The 13,157-nt window shown below is 37.5% G+C and overlaps 2 long non-coding RNA genes across 13 annotated transcripts in view; both read left to right on the top strand.

The window, feature by feature from the left end:
* Positions 1-1,221: 1,221 nt before the first annotated feature.
* Positions 1,222-9,873, top strand: LOC146468868 (uncharacterized). 12 transcript variants are annotated; one of them, XR_014867373.1, is made up of 5 exons: positions 1,242-1,290; positions 6,023-6,073; positions 8,496-8,598; positions 9,072-9,092; positions 9,587-9,873. It is a non-coding gene; the product is annotated as an uncharacterized LOC146468868 (long non-coding RNA). The 12 variants fall into 12 exon arrangements; XR_014867375.1 differs by having other exon boundaries at positions 1,244-1,290; positions 8,499-8,598; XR_014867379.1 differs by lacking the exon at positions 1,242-1,290 and adding an exon at positions 5,208-5,637 and having other exon boundaries at positions 9,072-9,093; positions 9,594-9,873.
* Positions 9,874-9,966: 93 nt separating this feature from the next.
* Positions 9,967-13,157, top strand: part of LOC146468869 (uncharacterized) — a 39,600-nt gene continuing 36,409 nt past the window's right edge. The window contains exon 1 of the long non-coding RNA XR_014867341.1: positions 9,967-10,478. This is a non-coding gene — a long non-coding RNA (uncharacterized LOC146468869). The remainder of the gene's footprint in view (positions 10,479-13,157) is intronic.

Below are 13,157 nucleotides of genomic sequence, written 5' to 3' on the forward strand. Positions count from 1 at the left end.
ATTATTTTAGAGAAACATTTCAACAAGAAAATTAACGATAGTAAAACAGCATGACGTTTCGACGACTTCATATCGTCATTGTCAAATGAGTAAAAATGGAAACAACGGAAAGGCATATTTATAGGTGTTTAAAGTGAGAAAATAAATTAGCATAAAAGCATTCAGGTAAAGAGTTTCGCGCGAATGGAATCCGCTTGCGTGTTCAGTTACGGTCTTTTGTTCTTGATCCACAGCATTTCGTGGACCAAAAATTCAAATTTGTCACGGCATTTCTTTATGACTTTAAAGTTCTTAATTAAGTTGTTAGGTGTCAAACCATGCGCGTCCCTGAGATGTTTTCCGATCATAGAATGTTTATGCTCCATATTGGGTACACTTGCCGCCACCTACATCAACGTTTTGAGGAGCATAAACATTCTGTGGCTTTACAAGTAATATATTCGGACCGCTTAACAGGCTCAACTAAACTGATTTGACAACAAAGGACATTTTAGATTAAGAATATGTCAAGAAAAATAAGTTTCTTTGTTAAAGAGACCATTTACATTTAAGCAGAGTTCATCCAACCAGTTTGAAATTGAGAAAAAATTATAAGAGACTTTCACTAGCTAGAGTCACGAGAAATAATACTGGTATTTTGGAAATACATCTAAGTTGCGGCGGTGATACAGGCGTTCTCTTATCAAACCTTGCATCTAAGCAATGTTCTGATAAAAACCAATGATGTCTAGGATATATTTATGAGAAAGAACGAGACCTTGAATTCAACTGGAAACCATATCGCATAAACGAGTTTTCCAGTAAACTGAATTCAACTAAACGGCAAGAATTCAATACAACTATTTCAGTGATGAAAACGATAGCAGAGAAAATATGCTCGTGGTGAACGGCCCTTGTTTACGGTTAGCAAGCATATACTGGGAATCTTAATTTTGCTAAAGTTTCACTTTAATGATACTTTGAAGAAAAAATTCTACAGAACTGGCAAACTTTATTTAATTGAGCAAAATGAATGGATTCTTAAAGCCCGTTTCTTATTTCACTTAATATTGGGATATTTTATAAAACCCGGTCTACATTGTTCGAGAACTGAGGGGCTATTGTTAGTGGCAAGTAAACGGAACGGATGATACGTAATAAGCATAATTTGAGTGATTGATACTACATTGTCTACTGTGAGCGTGAAATATATTTCATGTATTGATCAGCAACAGTGAAGTTATTTCGCGGACTAGCGTACGGAACGGATTGTGTTTAAGAGTTGGCTGTGTCCACAAAGGTGAGTGCTGAGTGGTTTTCTTTGTATGAGGTGTAAAAAATGTTGAAGGCTTGTTGAAGCCCATTGATTCAAATTTAAAATTGGTTAAAACTTTCACTCAATGTCGATTCAAAATTTCCTTTGTTCTCAAAAACGTTGAATGGCGTTGAAGTCATTCGAATACTCCGTTCAGTTTTTTCCTATAACCTTTTATCGAAATCCGTTCAACTTTTGTTAAAGAAATGTTATTCTAACCGTTTTAAAGGGACTTTATCCTTATTAGTTATAAGAGCAATAAATAATCTGCTCCTATGAAGACTAGAGAAACTTCTTCAATAGTGTGACGAAAACAGCCTCTTTTGCTACAGAAGCAGAGACCTCGTCTAATTTTGGTCGAATTTCACAGATACGGCGGGCTTGATTTTTGAGGAGCTGAAACAAGGTGTGGATCATTTTGTTCCTCCAAGTACGAAAGGAATTATCCACGTCCTGAAACAAGTTTGGTCTCGCAAGTGCTCTTCTTATTCTCAAATACAGCACGCCATTGCGAAATACGCCCATTTCTATTTAGCCCACTTGAGTTTGGCGAGGTAAACAAAAGGCACAAAATCTAATAAAAATGTTTGGCCTTTTACGAAGTCTTAAAGTAGTTCTCTTGGAGACGTCTTGTGCATTAGAAAAAGGCTAGGCTTAAGCGTTTGGTTTGCGCGGGCGAATACCGTACGCTTCTAACGACAAAACTGTTTCGGGCGATTAAATTTATAATTTCTTGTGTCTAATTAATCCCCGTCCGCGTGAAAACGTTTTAAAAAAAGGTTTGTCTTAACATTCAAATAAAACCCGATAAGAAACAAGCATACTTTAAGCATACACGTTTGTGTCGGCGATGGGTGAATTATCTTAAAGAATCGGTGGTAAGACCTACTTCGTCATTCAAAATGTGTTGAGTAAGTATGTAAGGACGCAACTCCTTATACATTTACTCTGTTGTTTTCCTTCGTTTTCGAGAAAAATTGGGCCAAGTAATCGATTCGGTTCAAAACAAAAGCGAAAAAATCACAGAATGAAATTATTTTTATCGGGAAAAGCACCGAACGTAGTGTGCTTATTGATATTGCGAATTCTTCATTCGGCTGTATTTTGCACCATTCTACAAATTGGCCATATTCGCCACGTATGGTAAGCAAGGGGTGTTCTCGAGAATAAAGTCTCGTTGAAGTTTAAACGTTTCGTAGTCAAACTGTATTTGGAAAGGTGGAAGGTAACGACAAGCGCTCCAGTTAGTTTAGTATTATCACCTGCTTATCAGTGGAAAAGAGGACGTTACTGTTTCGACTTCCTAGTGTGTTTGGCGAACTAAATAAAAGCTATAAATCGAAAGGACCCTTTTGATCACGACATTTCAGCCTTTGTGCAGTAATCAGGACACGTTTTACAATGATTTCCAAGAAAGCTCGGGCAGTTGTTTTGCGTGGGCGAGCAGTACAAGCTCCTAAGGACAAAGTCATTTTCGCCAGATAAAGTATTAGTTTATCTGATGAACTGTGGCTGACCCTAACGCTGCAAACGTAGTCTCGTGACCATTATACCAAGGTAGTCGGTATTTTTTTTTTACAAAAGTCTTGTTAAAACGTGTCCACAAAGATACCCTTAAAAAAAGGTTTGCGCTAATAGTTAAAAGCAACAAAGCATAGTCCTTGGTGTCGTTTAGGTGTCACCTTTTTGAACATATCGGTGGTGATAGCCTTTGTATCGTTTAAAATGTAGTGCGTAGATAGCTTTCAGTAAGTCCTTGTTTCCCATTATCAAAGAAGAGACCGGACGGACTTGTAATAAATTTACTCCATATTGTAAGCATAGTTTGACATGATGGAGTAATTTGCAGTATTTAACAGCAGTTCGCTTATTGTTAAGACACAGAGACAGTCAGGCGTCTTTTTACTGACGGATTATAACAATGGTTACACCTGCATCTTGCAACACGGGGAGCGCTGTTCTTGAAAAACTCTTATCGAATTTCATAATAAAATATCTGATTTTTCCTACCCTATTTCAGACACGACTAGCCTCTTCCAGGCGTTCAGTTAGTTTGGGCGCTGCGTGAAAAAAGGCGCGCGAACAAATAAAGAAAAAGCGCGCTTTTTCTTTATTTTTTCGCGCGCCTTTTTTCGCGCTGCACCCTAACTAACTGAACACCTGGAAGAGGCTAAGACACGACCATCTTCTCGATTGCATATTACTCAAATTCTCAAACAATTACCATGTTTATCCGCTACAAAAATTCAAAAAGCTAAATTGGTTCAAAGATCGACATAAATATGTCAGACATGTAGGTAGAACATCGTTGGGCCTTGCAACTCCATTTTACTCGTAAAAACTATAGCCAATTCCAGACCACTAAAAGCTTCTGTATCGTTGAAAATGTAGTGCGTAGGTGGCTCTTCGTAAGTCCTTGTTTTTCGTTATCAAAGAAGGGACCGGACTTGTAATAAATTTACTCCATATTGCGTGCAAAGTTTGACATGATGGAGTAAATTGAAGTGTTAACCAGCAAGTCACAGCAAAAAAAGTAACAACATTTTTTTAAAGGCTTGTTTATTCTCTTCAGAATGAATTGTGAAGAAACTGCTGGCTGGTTTCAAGACGTTAAAATCGTAGCAAAAAGTGATATCCGTGATTCACACAACATTACTACAAAACATTTCTTTCGTGTCAATTTTGTCAAGCTTTAATTTTCATGTTCAGACCTCCACCATCACTGAAACATGTGGCTTTACAAGTAATATATTCAGATCGCTTAACAGGCTCAACTAAACTGATTTGACAACCTGAAAGAAATTTTAGATTAAGGAGATGTCGAGAAAAATAAGTTTCTTTGTTAAAGAGACCATTTACATTTAAGCAGAGTTCATCCAACCAGTTTGAAATTGAGAAAAAATTATAAGAGACTTTCACTAGCTAAAGTCACGGGAAATATTACTGGTATTGTAGAAATACATCTAAGTTGCCATACAGGCGATCTGTTATCAAACCTTGCATCTAAGCAATGTTCTGATAAAAACCAATGATGTCTAGGATATATTTATGAGAAAGAACGAGACCTTGAATTCAACTGGAAACCATATCGCATAAACGAGTTTTCCAGTAAACTGAATTCAACAAAACGGTAAGAATTCAATAAAACTATTTTAGTGTTGAAAACTATAGCAGAGAAAATATGCTCGTGGTGAACGGCCCTTGTTTATGGTAAGCAGGCATATACTTGGCATCGTATTTTCGCTAACATTTCACTTTAATGATACTTTGAAGGAAAAATTCTACAGAACTGGCAAACGATATTTAATTGAGCAAAATGAATGGATTCTTAAAGCCCGTTTCTTATTTCACTTAATATTGGGATATTTTATAAAACCCGGTCTAGATTGTTCGATAACTGAGGGGCTATTGTTAGTGGCAACTAAACGGAACGAACGATACTTATTTCACTTAATATTGGGATATTTTATAAAACCCGGTCTAGATTGCTCGAGAACTGAGGGGCTATTGTTAGTGGCAACTAAACGGAACGGATGATACGTAATAAGCATAATTTGAGTGATAGATTCTGACTTTGTCTACTGTGAGCGTGAAGCGTACGGAACGGATTGTGTTTAAGAGTTGGCTATGTCCACAAAGGTGAGTGCTGAGTGGTTTTCTTTGTTTGAGATGTAAAAAATGTTGAAGGCTTGTTAAAGCGCATTGATTTAAATTTAAAATTAGTTAAAGATTTCACCCAATGTCGATTCAAAATTTCCTTTGTTCTTAATAATGTTGAATGGCGTTGAAGTCGTTCGAATACTCCCTTCAGTTTTTTCACTAGAAGGTTACACATTTTTTCGAAATATTTCTGGTATCTTAGAAATACATCTAAGTTGGCATACAGGCGATCTCTTATCAAACTTTGCATCTAAGTAATGTTCTGATAAAAAACCAATGATGTCTAGGATATATTTATGAGAAAGAACGAGACGTTGAATTTAACTGGAAACCATATCGCATACTTTAGCTTTGAAGGAAAAATTCTACAGAACTGGCAAACTTTATTTAATTGAGCAAAATGAATGGATTTTTAAAGCCCGTTTCTTATTTCACTTAATATTGGGATATTTTATAAAACCCGGTCTACATTGTTCGAGAACTGAGGGGCTATTGTTAGTGGCAACTAAACGGAACGGATGATACGTTATAAGCATAATTTGAGTGATTGATACTGACTTTGTCTATTGTGAACGTGAAATATATTCCATGTATTGATCAGCAACAGTGAAGTTACTTCGCGGACTAGCGTACGGAAAGGATTGTGTTTAAGAGTTGGCTGTGTCCACAAAGGTGAGTGCTGAGTGGTTTTCTTTGTTTGAGGTGTAAAAAAATGTTGAAGGCTTGTTCAAGCGCATTGATTCAAGTTTAAAATTGGTTAAAGTTTTCACTAAATATAACGATTCAAAATTTCGTTTGTTCTCAAAAATGTTGAATGGCGTTGAAGTCGTTCGAATACTCCCTTCAGTTTTTCCTCTAACCTTTTATCGAAATCCGTTCAACTTTTTTTAGAGAAATGTTATTCTAACCGTTTTAAAGGGTCTTTATCCTTTTTAGTAATAACAGCAATAAATAATCTGCTCTTATGAAGAATAGAGAAACTTCGTAAGTAGTGTGACGAATGCCGGCTCTTTTACTAAAGAAGCAGAGACCTCGTCTAATTTTGGTCGAATTTCACGGATCTGGCAGGCTTGATTTTTGAGGAGCTTGGTTTCTTGCTTTTTGCGAAGAGGAAACAAGGTGTGGATCATTTTGTTTCTGCAAGTCCGAAAGTTTTTTGTCTTGCAAGTGCTCTTCTTATTCTTAAATACCGCACGCCATTGCGAAATACGCCCATTTCTATTTAGCCCACTTGAGTTTGGCGAAGTAAACAAATGGCACAAAATGTAATGAAAATGTTTGGCCTTTACGAATAATCCTGAGGTAGTTTTTTTGGAGACGTCTTGTACATTTGAAAAAGGCTAGGATTAGGTGAATACGCAGGCGAATACCGTACGCTTCTAACGACAAAACTGTTTCTGGTGGTTTAATAAATAATTTCGTGTGTCTAATTAATCCCCGTCCGCATGAATACGTTTTAAAAAACGTTTCTCTTAACATTCAAATAAAACCCGATAAGAAAAAAGCATACTTTAAGCATACACGTTTGGGTCGTCGATGGGTAAATTAAAGAATCGGTGGTAAGGGCCTCTTCATCTTTTTAAATGTTTGAGTAAGTATGTAAAGACGCAACTCCTAATACATTTAGTCCATGTTGCTTCGTTTTCGAGAAAAATTGAGCCAAGTAATCGATTCGGCGCAAAAGAACAGCGAAAAAGTCACAGAATGATTTTTTTTTTCTCAGAAAAGGCACCGGTGTAAAAAATGTTGAAGGCTTGAAAGCGTGTTGAATCAAATTTCAAATTGGTTAAAGCTTTTCATTACTCAATGTCAATTCAACATTTCCTTTTTTCTTAAACATGTTAGATAGCGTCGAAAGCCGTTTGAATACGCCGTTTAGTTTTTGCCTCTAATATTTGACCGAAATCTGTTCAACTTTTGTTGAAGGAATGTTATTCTAACCGTTTTAGCGGGCCTTTATCCTTATTGGTAATAAGAGCAATAACCTGGTCTTTTGAAGAGTAGAGCAACCGCTTAAGTGGTGTAACGAAAGCCGGTTCTTTAACTGATGAAGCTAAAATTTTGGTCGAATTTCACGGATCCAGCAGACTTGATTTTTGAGAAGCTCGGTTTCTTGCTTTATGCGAAAAGGACACAAGGTGTGGATTGTCTTGCTTGTTTCTGCAAGTCCATAAGGAATTCTCCACGTCCTGAAACAAGTTTTATCTTGAAACTGATATAGAAAAGTGCTCCACTTATTCTCAAATACCGCACGCCATTGGGAAATAAGCCTATTTCAACTTTGCCCACTTGAGTTTGGCGAAGTAAACAAATGGCACGAAGTCTAATTGATATTTTTGGCCTCGACAGATTAGTCTTGAGGTAGTACTTTTGGAGACGTCTAGTGCATTTGAAACACATTTGGTTTTAAATTTCGCGCCTACAAGGATCACCCTCCCAGCCGAGTCAACTTTAGCGAGCATTTATATGAGAATAAAGTGGACCCATTTGCCAAAGCCAACAACGCTCGTGCATGCTTTGGTTGTCTCGTCTTGACGAAATTGACCCAGCTTGGCGAGCCAAAGTGTTTTTAAATATTTATGCGTTATTGACCAAGCATGAGGTCAAGATGGCTAGATATTGTCCAAGTTTTTGTTTTTTTTTTTCTTTTTTTGCATTTTCGTCTCGGTACATAAAAACGCACAAAAAGAACAAGGCCAATATCAAGCCATCTTCATCGAACAAGCTTGGTCAATAAAGGATTTATTAGATGGCTTCATCTACAAGTGAAAACTACAACAACAAAACAAAACAGAACAAGAAACTGTTCTGCTCGGAAAGAAATTCTTGGAATTGTTTTTTTTTGTTGTTGTTGTTGTTTTTGTTTTTTTGTGTGTTTGTTTGTTTGTTTTTTTTTTCGAGTCTTCGTTTCTCCCTTATTCACATTTAATATCTTGTTGTTATTTCTGGATTAGCATGGAATCATGGAAAACAAGGAATCCTAAATTATCTTAAGGTGCTAATTTCATAATGGCTTTAAGGGAGTATACAATTATTGAGTACGAAGAATTTAGATTTTTGCAAGGGAAAATTTTAATAGAATCCGGCAAACTCGCCTTTTTCAGCCGATCGCGCTGTGGCGTAAATAATAACCACTTTTACACAGTTCTCGGCCTCCAATCAATAGTTCTTCAATGAAACAATACATTTTGAAATTATATCCCCTGTTTTGTATCTTTATTTTATTTCATGTGACGAAATGTAGTGTCTTTTAACTTGAAATTCCAAATAGAGGCGTGTATTAGTTTCTTGTGTGACACCATAAAAACAAGCAAAAATGTTGGTTCTTAGCGAGGACTAATCAGAAATTGATTAAAGAAACAATGCCTTCAATCTGATCTTCAACACAGAAGTCATACGATATTGCATAGAAATTTGATGACTTATCCTCGTAGTTTATTTCATTTTAGCAGGAAAAAAATTGGCGAAAGCAGGTTTTCCACCAAATCTTTACCCTCAAATTAAATCAATTAACGAAATTTTGCTTTTATTTCTCTCACAGAAGATTTATGAAAATGAATGCCAAGTTGTTTCTGGTTGCCATGGCAATAGGCTTTGCTTGCATTGCTGCAAAGCCTCGAACTCCTTTGGATTATGAAGACGAGGTTAGTTTTTTTTTTTTAATTCAATTGAGGGAGAGGAGGGTGACAAAGTCAGTGAGTGAGTGTGAGTAATCTCGGAATACTTGATCTTCCAAAAAAAAAAGCGTCTGGAATACTAATATGAGCTAAAAACTCGAAAGTTGTTTACGAAAAACATTTTTTCTTTATTTCAAAAAGGGGTTTTTCATTTTCTGAAAAAAAATAATGTGTCGAAAATTGGTTACCATGATAACATCAAAGTCAATAAACATTAACCGACCACACCAAATTTTCCCAGATAAATTTTCAAAAAGGTCATGAATTTTTATGGCGTTTGCGCAGATATCAAAAACTCTTCAGGTTTAAAGTATGCCGCAGGCAGAAACCGCCCCCCCCCCCTCCCCCCCTTCCCTGGTTAAGATAGGGTTAAGAAAAATATAACTTAGCGGTGATAAGATTCTCTTTAACTTTAATATGTTTTCTCTTTTGTCATTCAGGAGTATAAAGAGTGGAAAGGAGGTATGTAAGCTTGGCCAGCTTAGGAAATGCACGGGCCTTTTACAAGTCACATCCATTGCTGGCTTCAGCGAGAAGCCGTATTACCGTTACATGCAAATTAGTTCTTCGTGACACTCAATCGCCCTGGTGAATTCATTATCAATGCGTAAACTAACAGCAGAAAGCAAATTATTTCCAGTAAAAATTCACATCATGGCTAAATAGGGGAGCTTGGATGGCGTAGTGCTTGGAGCACTCACCTCTCCCCAATCTGGTCGGTGGTCCTGGATTTTAGCCATATGATTCAGGATGATTGGTTGAGTTTGCTGGTTGTTCTGGTCCCTGTTTCGAGGTTTTTTCCCCGGGTTCTTCAGTTTTCGTCCTTCTTATTTAGTTGCAGACTTTAGTTAGCCTCGCTTTGCTAGGGTCAATTTAGGATACCACAATTCATAATCAAAAGCAGTCCTTGCAATAAAAACAATACAAACAAGACTGTTGACTATGTTTTGTTTTGGGCCTAGATCAGGAGAATCAGCTTTCGAAGCGAGGAAGTTGCCAATGTAGTGGAGAGGGATTCAGTGACAGCGGTTTTGGCAGTGGGACCACTTTCTGGTTTGGTGGGTGCAAGTCAGGGTGGTATGATTGCAAGCCGGGTTCCGGTTTAATCACAAAGTGCTGCAGAGAAGGAAAAAAGTAAACAGCTGAGAAGCTTCTGAGCAGTTTCCCAAGGCGCATTCTAGTGTTAAGTTGATGTCGTCACTGGCAAACTAAATTAAAGAAAAAGTTGTTAATTAAAGGGACTTAAACTGCTTGATCGGTGTTCTTGTTCAATTTGATTCAATCCAATTACAAGTTATTAGAAATTATAATATCACCCACTCCAGATTGCGTCCAACTAAAGGTTACCTCTTTAATGTCTTACTTGAGCCGTAAAAGAGGAATAAGTTGGAGATCAGATTTCTTCATGGGCTTATAAAAACCAGTCCAAAACTCGCTCATTGTTCGCTATTTAGAAATGCGTAAAACGCGTTTAGGAAAAAAGAAGGGAGACATTAAGCGCCCATTACCCCCACCCCCACCAACTCTTTGTTAATTCTGACTTGTCCATACATTTTCAAAAAAAAGTGAGTTAAGGTAGGCACTTTTTTGGCATTAAATTAAGGAAAGAGATAAACAGGATTTAGAACGTTTTGAAGTAACATTTCAACGTAAACTTCAATCCAGAATGTTATCATGTGAGGTTGATTCCAGTTACAAAACCTGAATACATTTTAATACTTCTAAAGTGTAAACAAATGCTTTTAGTTTTCTTTTGATCTTTTTCGCATGAGCTGAGAACAACCTATCTGACATAATTTTGCCTTAATGAACGACGATGTGAATATGTTCTGTACGATAAAACAAAGGTCTTTACAGGACAAATGACTCCTTTATATTTTTTTGTTGGCTTTCCGATACTGGCAAAGGTCATGGACGTCGTAGTAAATGGGATGTAGAAGGCCGATCTCGTCAACAATGCTGTTCATCCCCGGGATACAAACAAGATAAAGAAAAACTCTGCTAGCCTTAGCCTCTTGTAGCGGTATGCCGATCAAGGACGAAATTGTAGCTACAAAGTTTACAATTTTCAACTGAAAATTGGAAATTTTCGCAGTTTCCTGCATTTTCTTCTTTTTACATTAGAAAACTCGAGAGATTGAACTTAGTGCACGACTTCTTACTGTAGACGATGGTCTGTTTCCGGTTCGATCAGACTGGAAGTGTTGTTGAGGTCAGCGGTTGTTATTACACGGAATGCCCGCAGGGCATGACGTGTCTAGGTTTCGGTCGGGTATCTTTTTTTTCATCGGTGTCGCAAATGTGCACATTAATTTATGCATTAAACTCTGTCCTCCCCTAGTAAGGATATTTTGTTCTGATTGTCTTCAACAGAAGCGGCCCAATCAAAATCTATTTTTAAGGCACATATCACGAGAGAGGGGACCCACTCATCACTTCCTGTGTGACGTCAAATCATCATTTGATTTATTCATTAAAACTAGATTAAATTCTTCCCTCTCCCAGAAGGGATCTATTGTTTTGATTGTCTTGAACAAAAGCGGCCCAATCAAACTCCATTATCCGCGCGTATATCACGAGGGAGGGGACCCACTCATCTCTACTTGTGTGAAATCAAAGCAAATCATCATTTGGAAAAGTTGTTTTCGTTCAATGGCGGCCACATGTCTGAATTTAGGACTCCGAATCTGCCGTTTTCAGAAAGAAAACGAACGTTTTTCGAGCGGTAAATCGAAATAATAACTTCTAGGTAGTACTCGAAAGTTGAAACGGTGGAAATTGTGAGAGTTCACAGCGAGGAAACTTCGCTTTTACAAACAGATCGAATAATTCAAAGCCAAGGAAGCCAGACCAGTTCAGCGGGGTCATGACGTTATTGCAGAGTTATTCCCGGTATGATTCCCAGTAACACAATGATAAAAATCGTTATCGCAGAGTGATTTCCGGTATGTTTCCCAATAACACAATGACAAAATATCAAGCAGTCTCTCTGAATGAAACCATTGAATTATTTCAATTGCGAAGGAAAGAAAGTTTTTAAAAATCTGCGAAGCATACAATGGGGAATAAATGGGGCTACATTGAGCATTCCGTGTAATGCCATTAGAGGGGCATCTTGTTTCAAAACAAAGATGGACGACAGCTTGGCAGTTAATCGGTAAAACATGAAGCCTTGGAAGCGAAACAGTGGAACTCTTAACGTATGTTTTTAATTGTTGACACTTTTAAAACGTATTTGTCTTCTTTAAGTTGCGGTCAAGACAGAAAAAGTCGAAATTTGTTGCCTTGGGATGCCATCGCTGTCACACAACACGTGTCGGAAAATAAGAGATTTGCCCAAAATTGTTGCGGCCGTATCTTTTCGCAATATAGAGAGCCACTAAATATTGTTCCGTAGTTTAAGGACACTATCCTTGTACTCTTTGAAAAAATACACGAAACTTTTAGAGTAAGTCAGAATTTTGAGAAATGTTGGTTTTTGTTGCAGCACTTGACACGCTCCGTGCACGAATCGTTAACATCGGTATGTTTGAGATGCCCTCCTTTTAAAAGTTCTCAATAATATGAGTTCTATATACCTCTTGTAAAGTAGTATAGTGTATGTGTGCGTGGTATAAATGTAAGGTTTTTCGGATAAATATTCTTTCGGCGGCAAACATCCGAAAACGGGTTAATTTCGACTCGGTGAAAGGTCGATTTTCGGGGATTCGGGAGGGTTGAACATTCGCTTCAAAATTTCGGGTCTTGTAAAGGTTAGAATCAAAAGAAATGTGTTTTCATTAATGTTATATCAACTTTGTCTGTTGCTAAAAATTTGAAGGAAATCGAACGACTGGCCCAAATTGACCGGTCGAATCTAACGCGGACTGTCTCTTAAACTTATATTCTCTCTTCATTACATATGTAAAATTTCAACTCAGTCAATATTGCTCCCACGGAAATCTAAATAAACGTTAAGAAAAGGAGAGCACGGGGAAATCACTCTTGGTTGCTTGGCAAAGATCTTTATTAAGCGTGCTTACCACTGAATGAAGGCCGTGCGGTGCGAACGAAACTGTCCCGAAACAAAATGTTCAAAAATTAATTTCTCCACGAATTTTTGTCCGGTAGCTCAACAGACGTACATTGTAGCTCAACAAATGAGATATGATAAGAAAATGTTTATGCGACTAGCTATATATGCAAGACTGGTGAAATAGCATATTAGCTGTTAAAATTTACGATACCTTTGATTAGTCTGCATGAAAATGCCTCAGTGAAGGTTTTCTTTTGCTGCGGCCGTGTTTAAGTTTGCGATTTCCTCGACTTTACTGAATTTTGTCTGAATCCCTCGTCGAGAATCTTCACGTTGAACGGCCCACGAAAAGTTCTGTGGCGACCTAGCTGGTCGCTGATTGGCCAGAAAATAATCAAAAGCGGGAAATTCAAATGCTTCTGGAACTGGTTTGCTAGGTGAGTAATTGCCCAGGGGCTCTCCCGTTCTTACAGTAAAGTTTTGCTTACGGAAAATCCCTTTCACCCGAATA

This window comes from Pavona decussata, unplaced genomic scaffold (assembly GCF_977016875.1).
Source record: "Pavona decussata unplaced genomic scaffold, jaPavDecu1.1 SCAFFOLD_128, whole genome shotgun sequence".
NCBI lineage: Eukaryota > Metazoa > Cnidaria > Anthozoa > Scleractinia > Agariciidae > Pavona > Pavona decussata.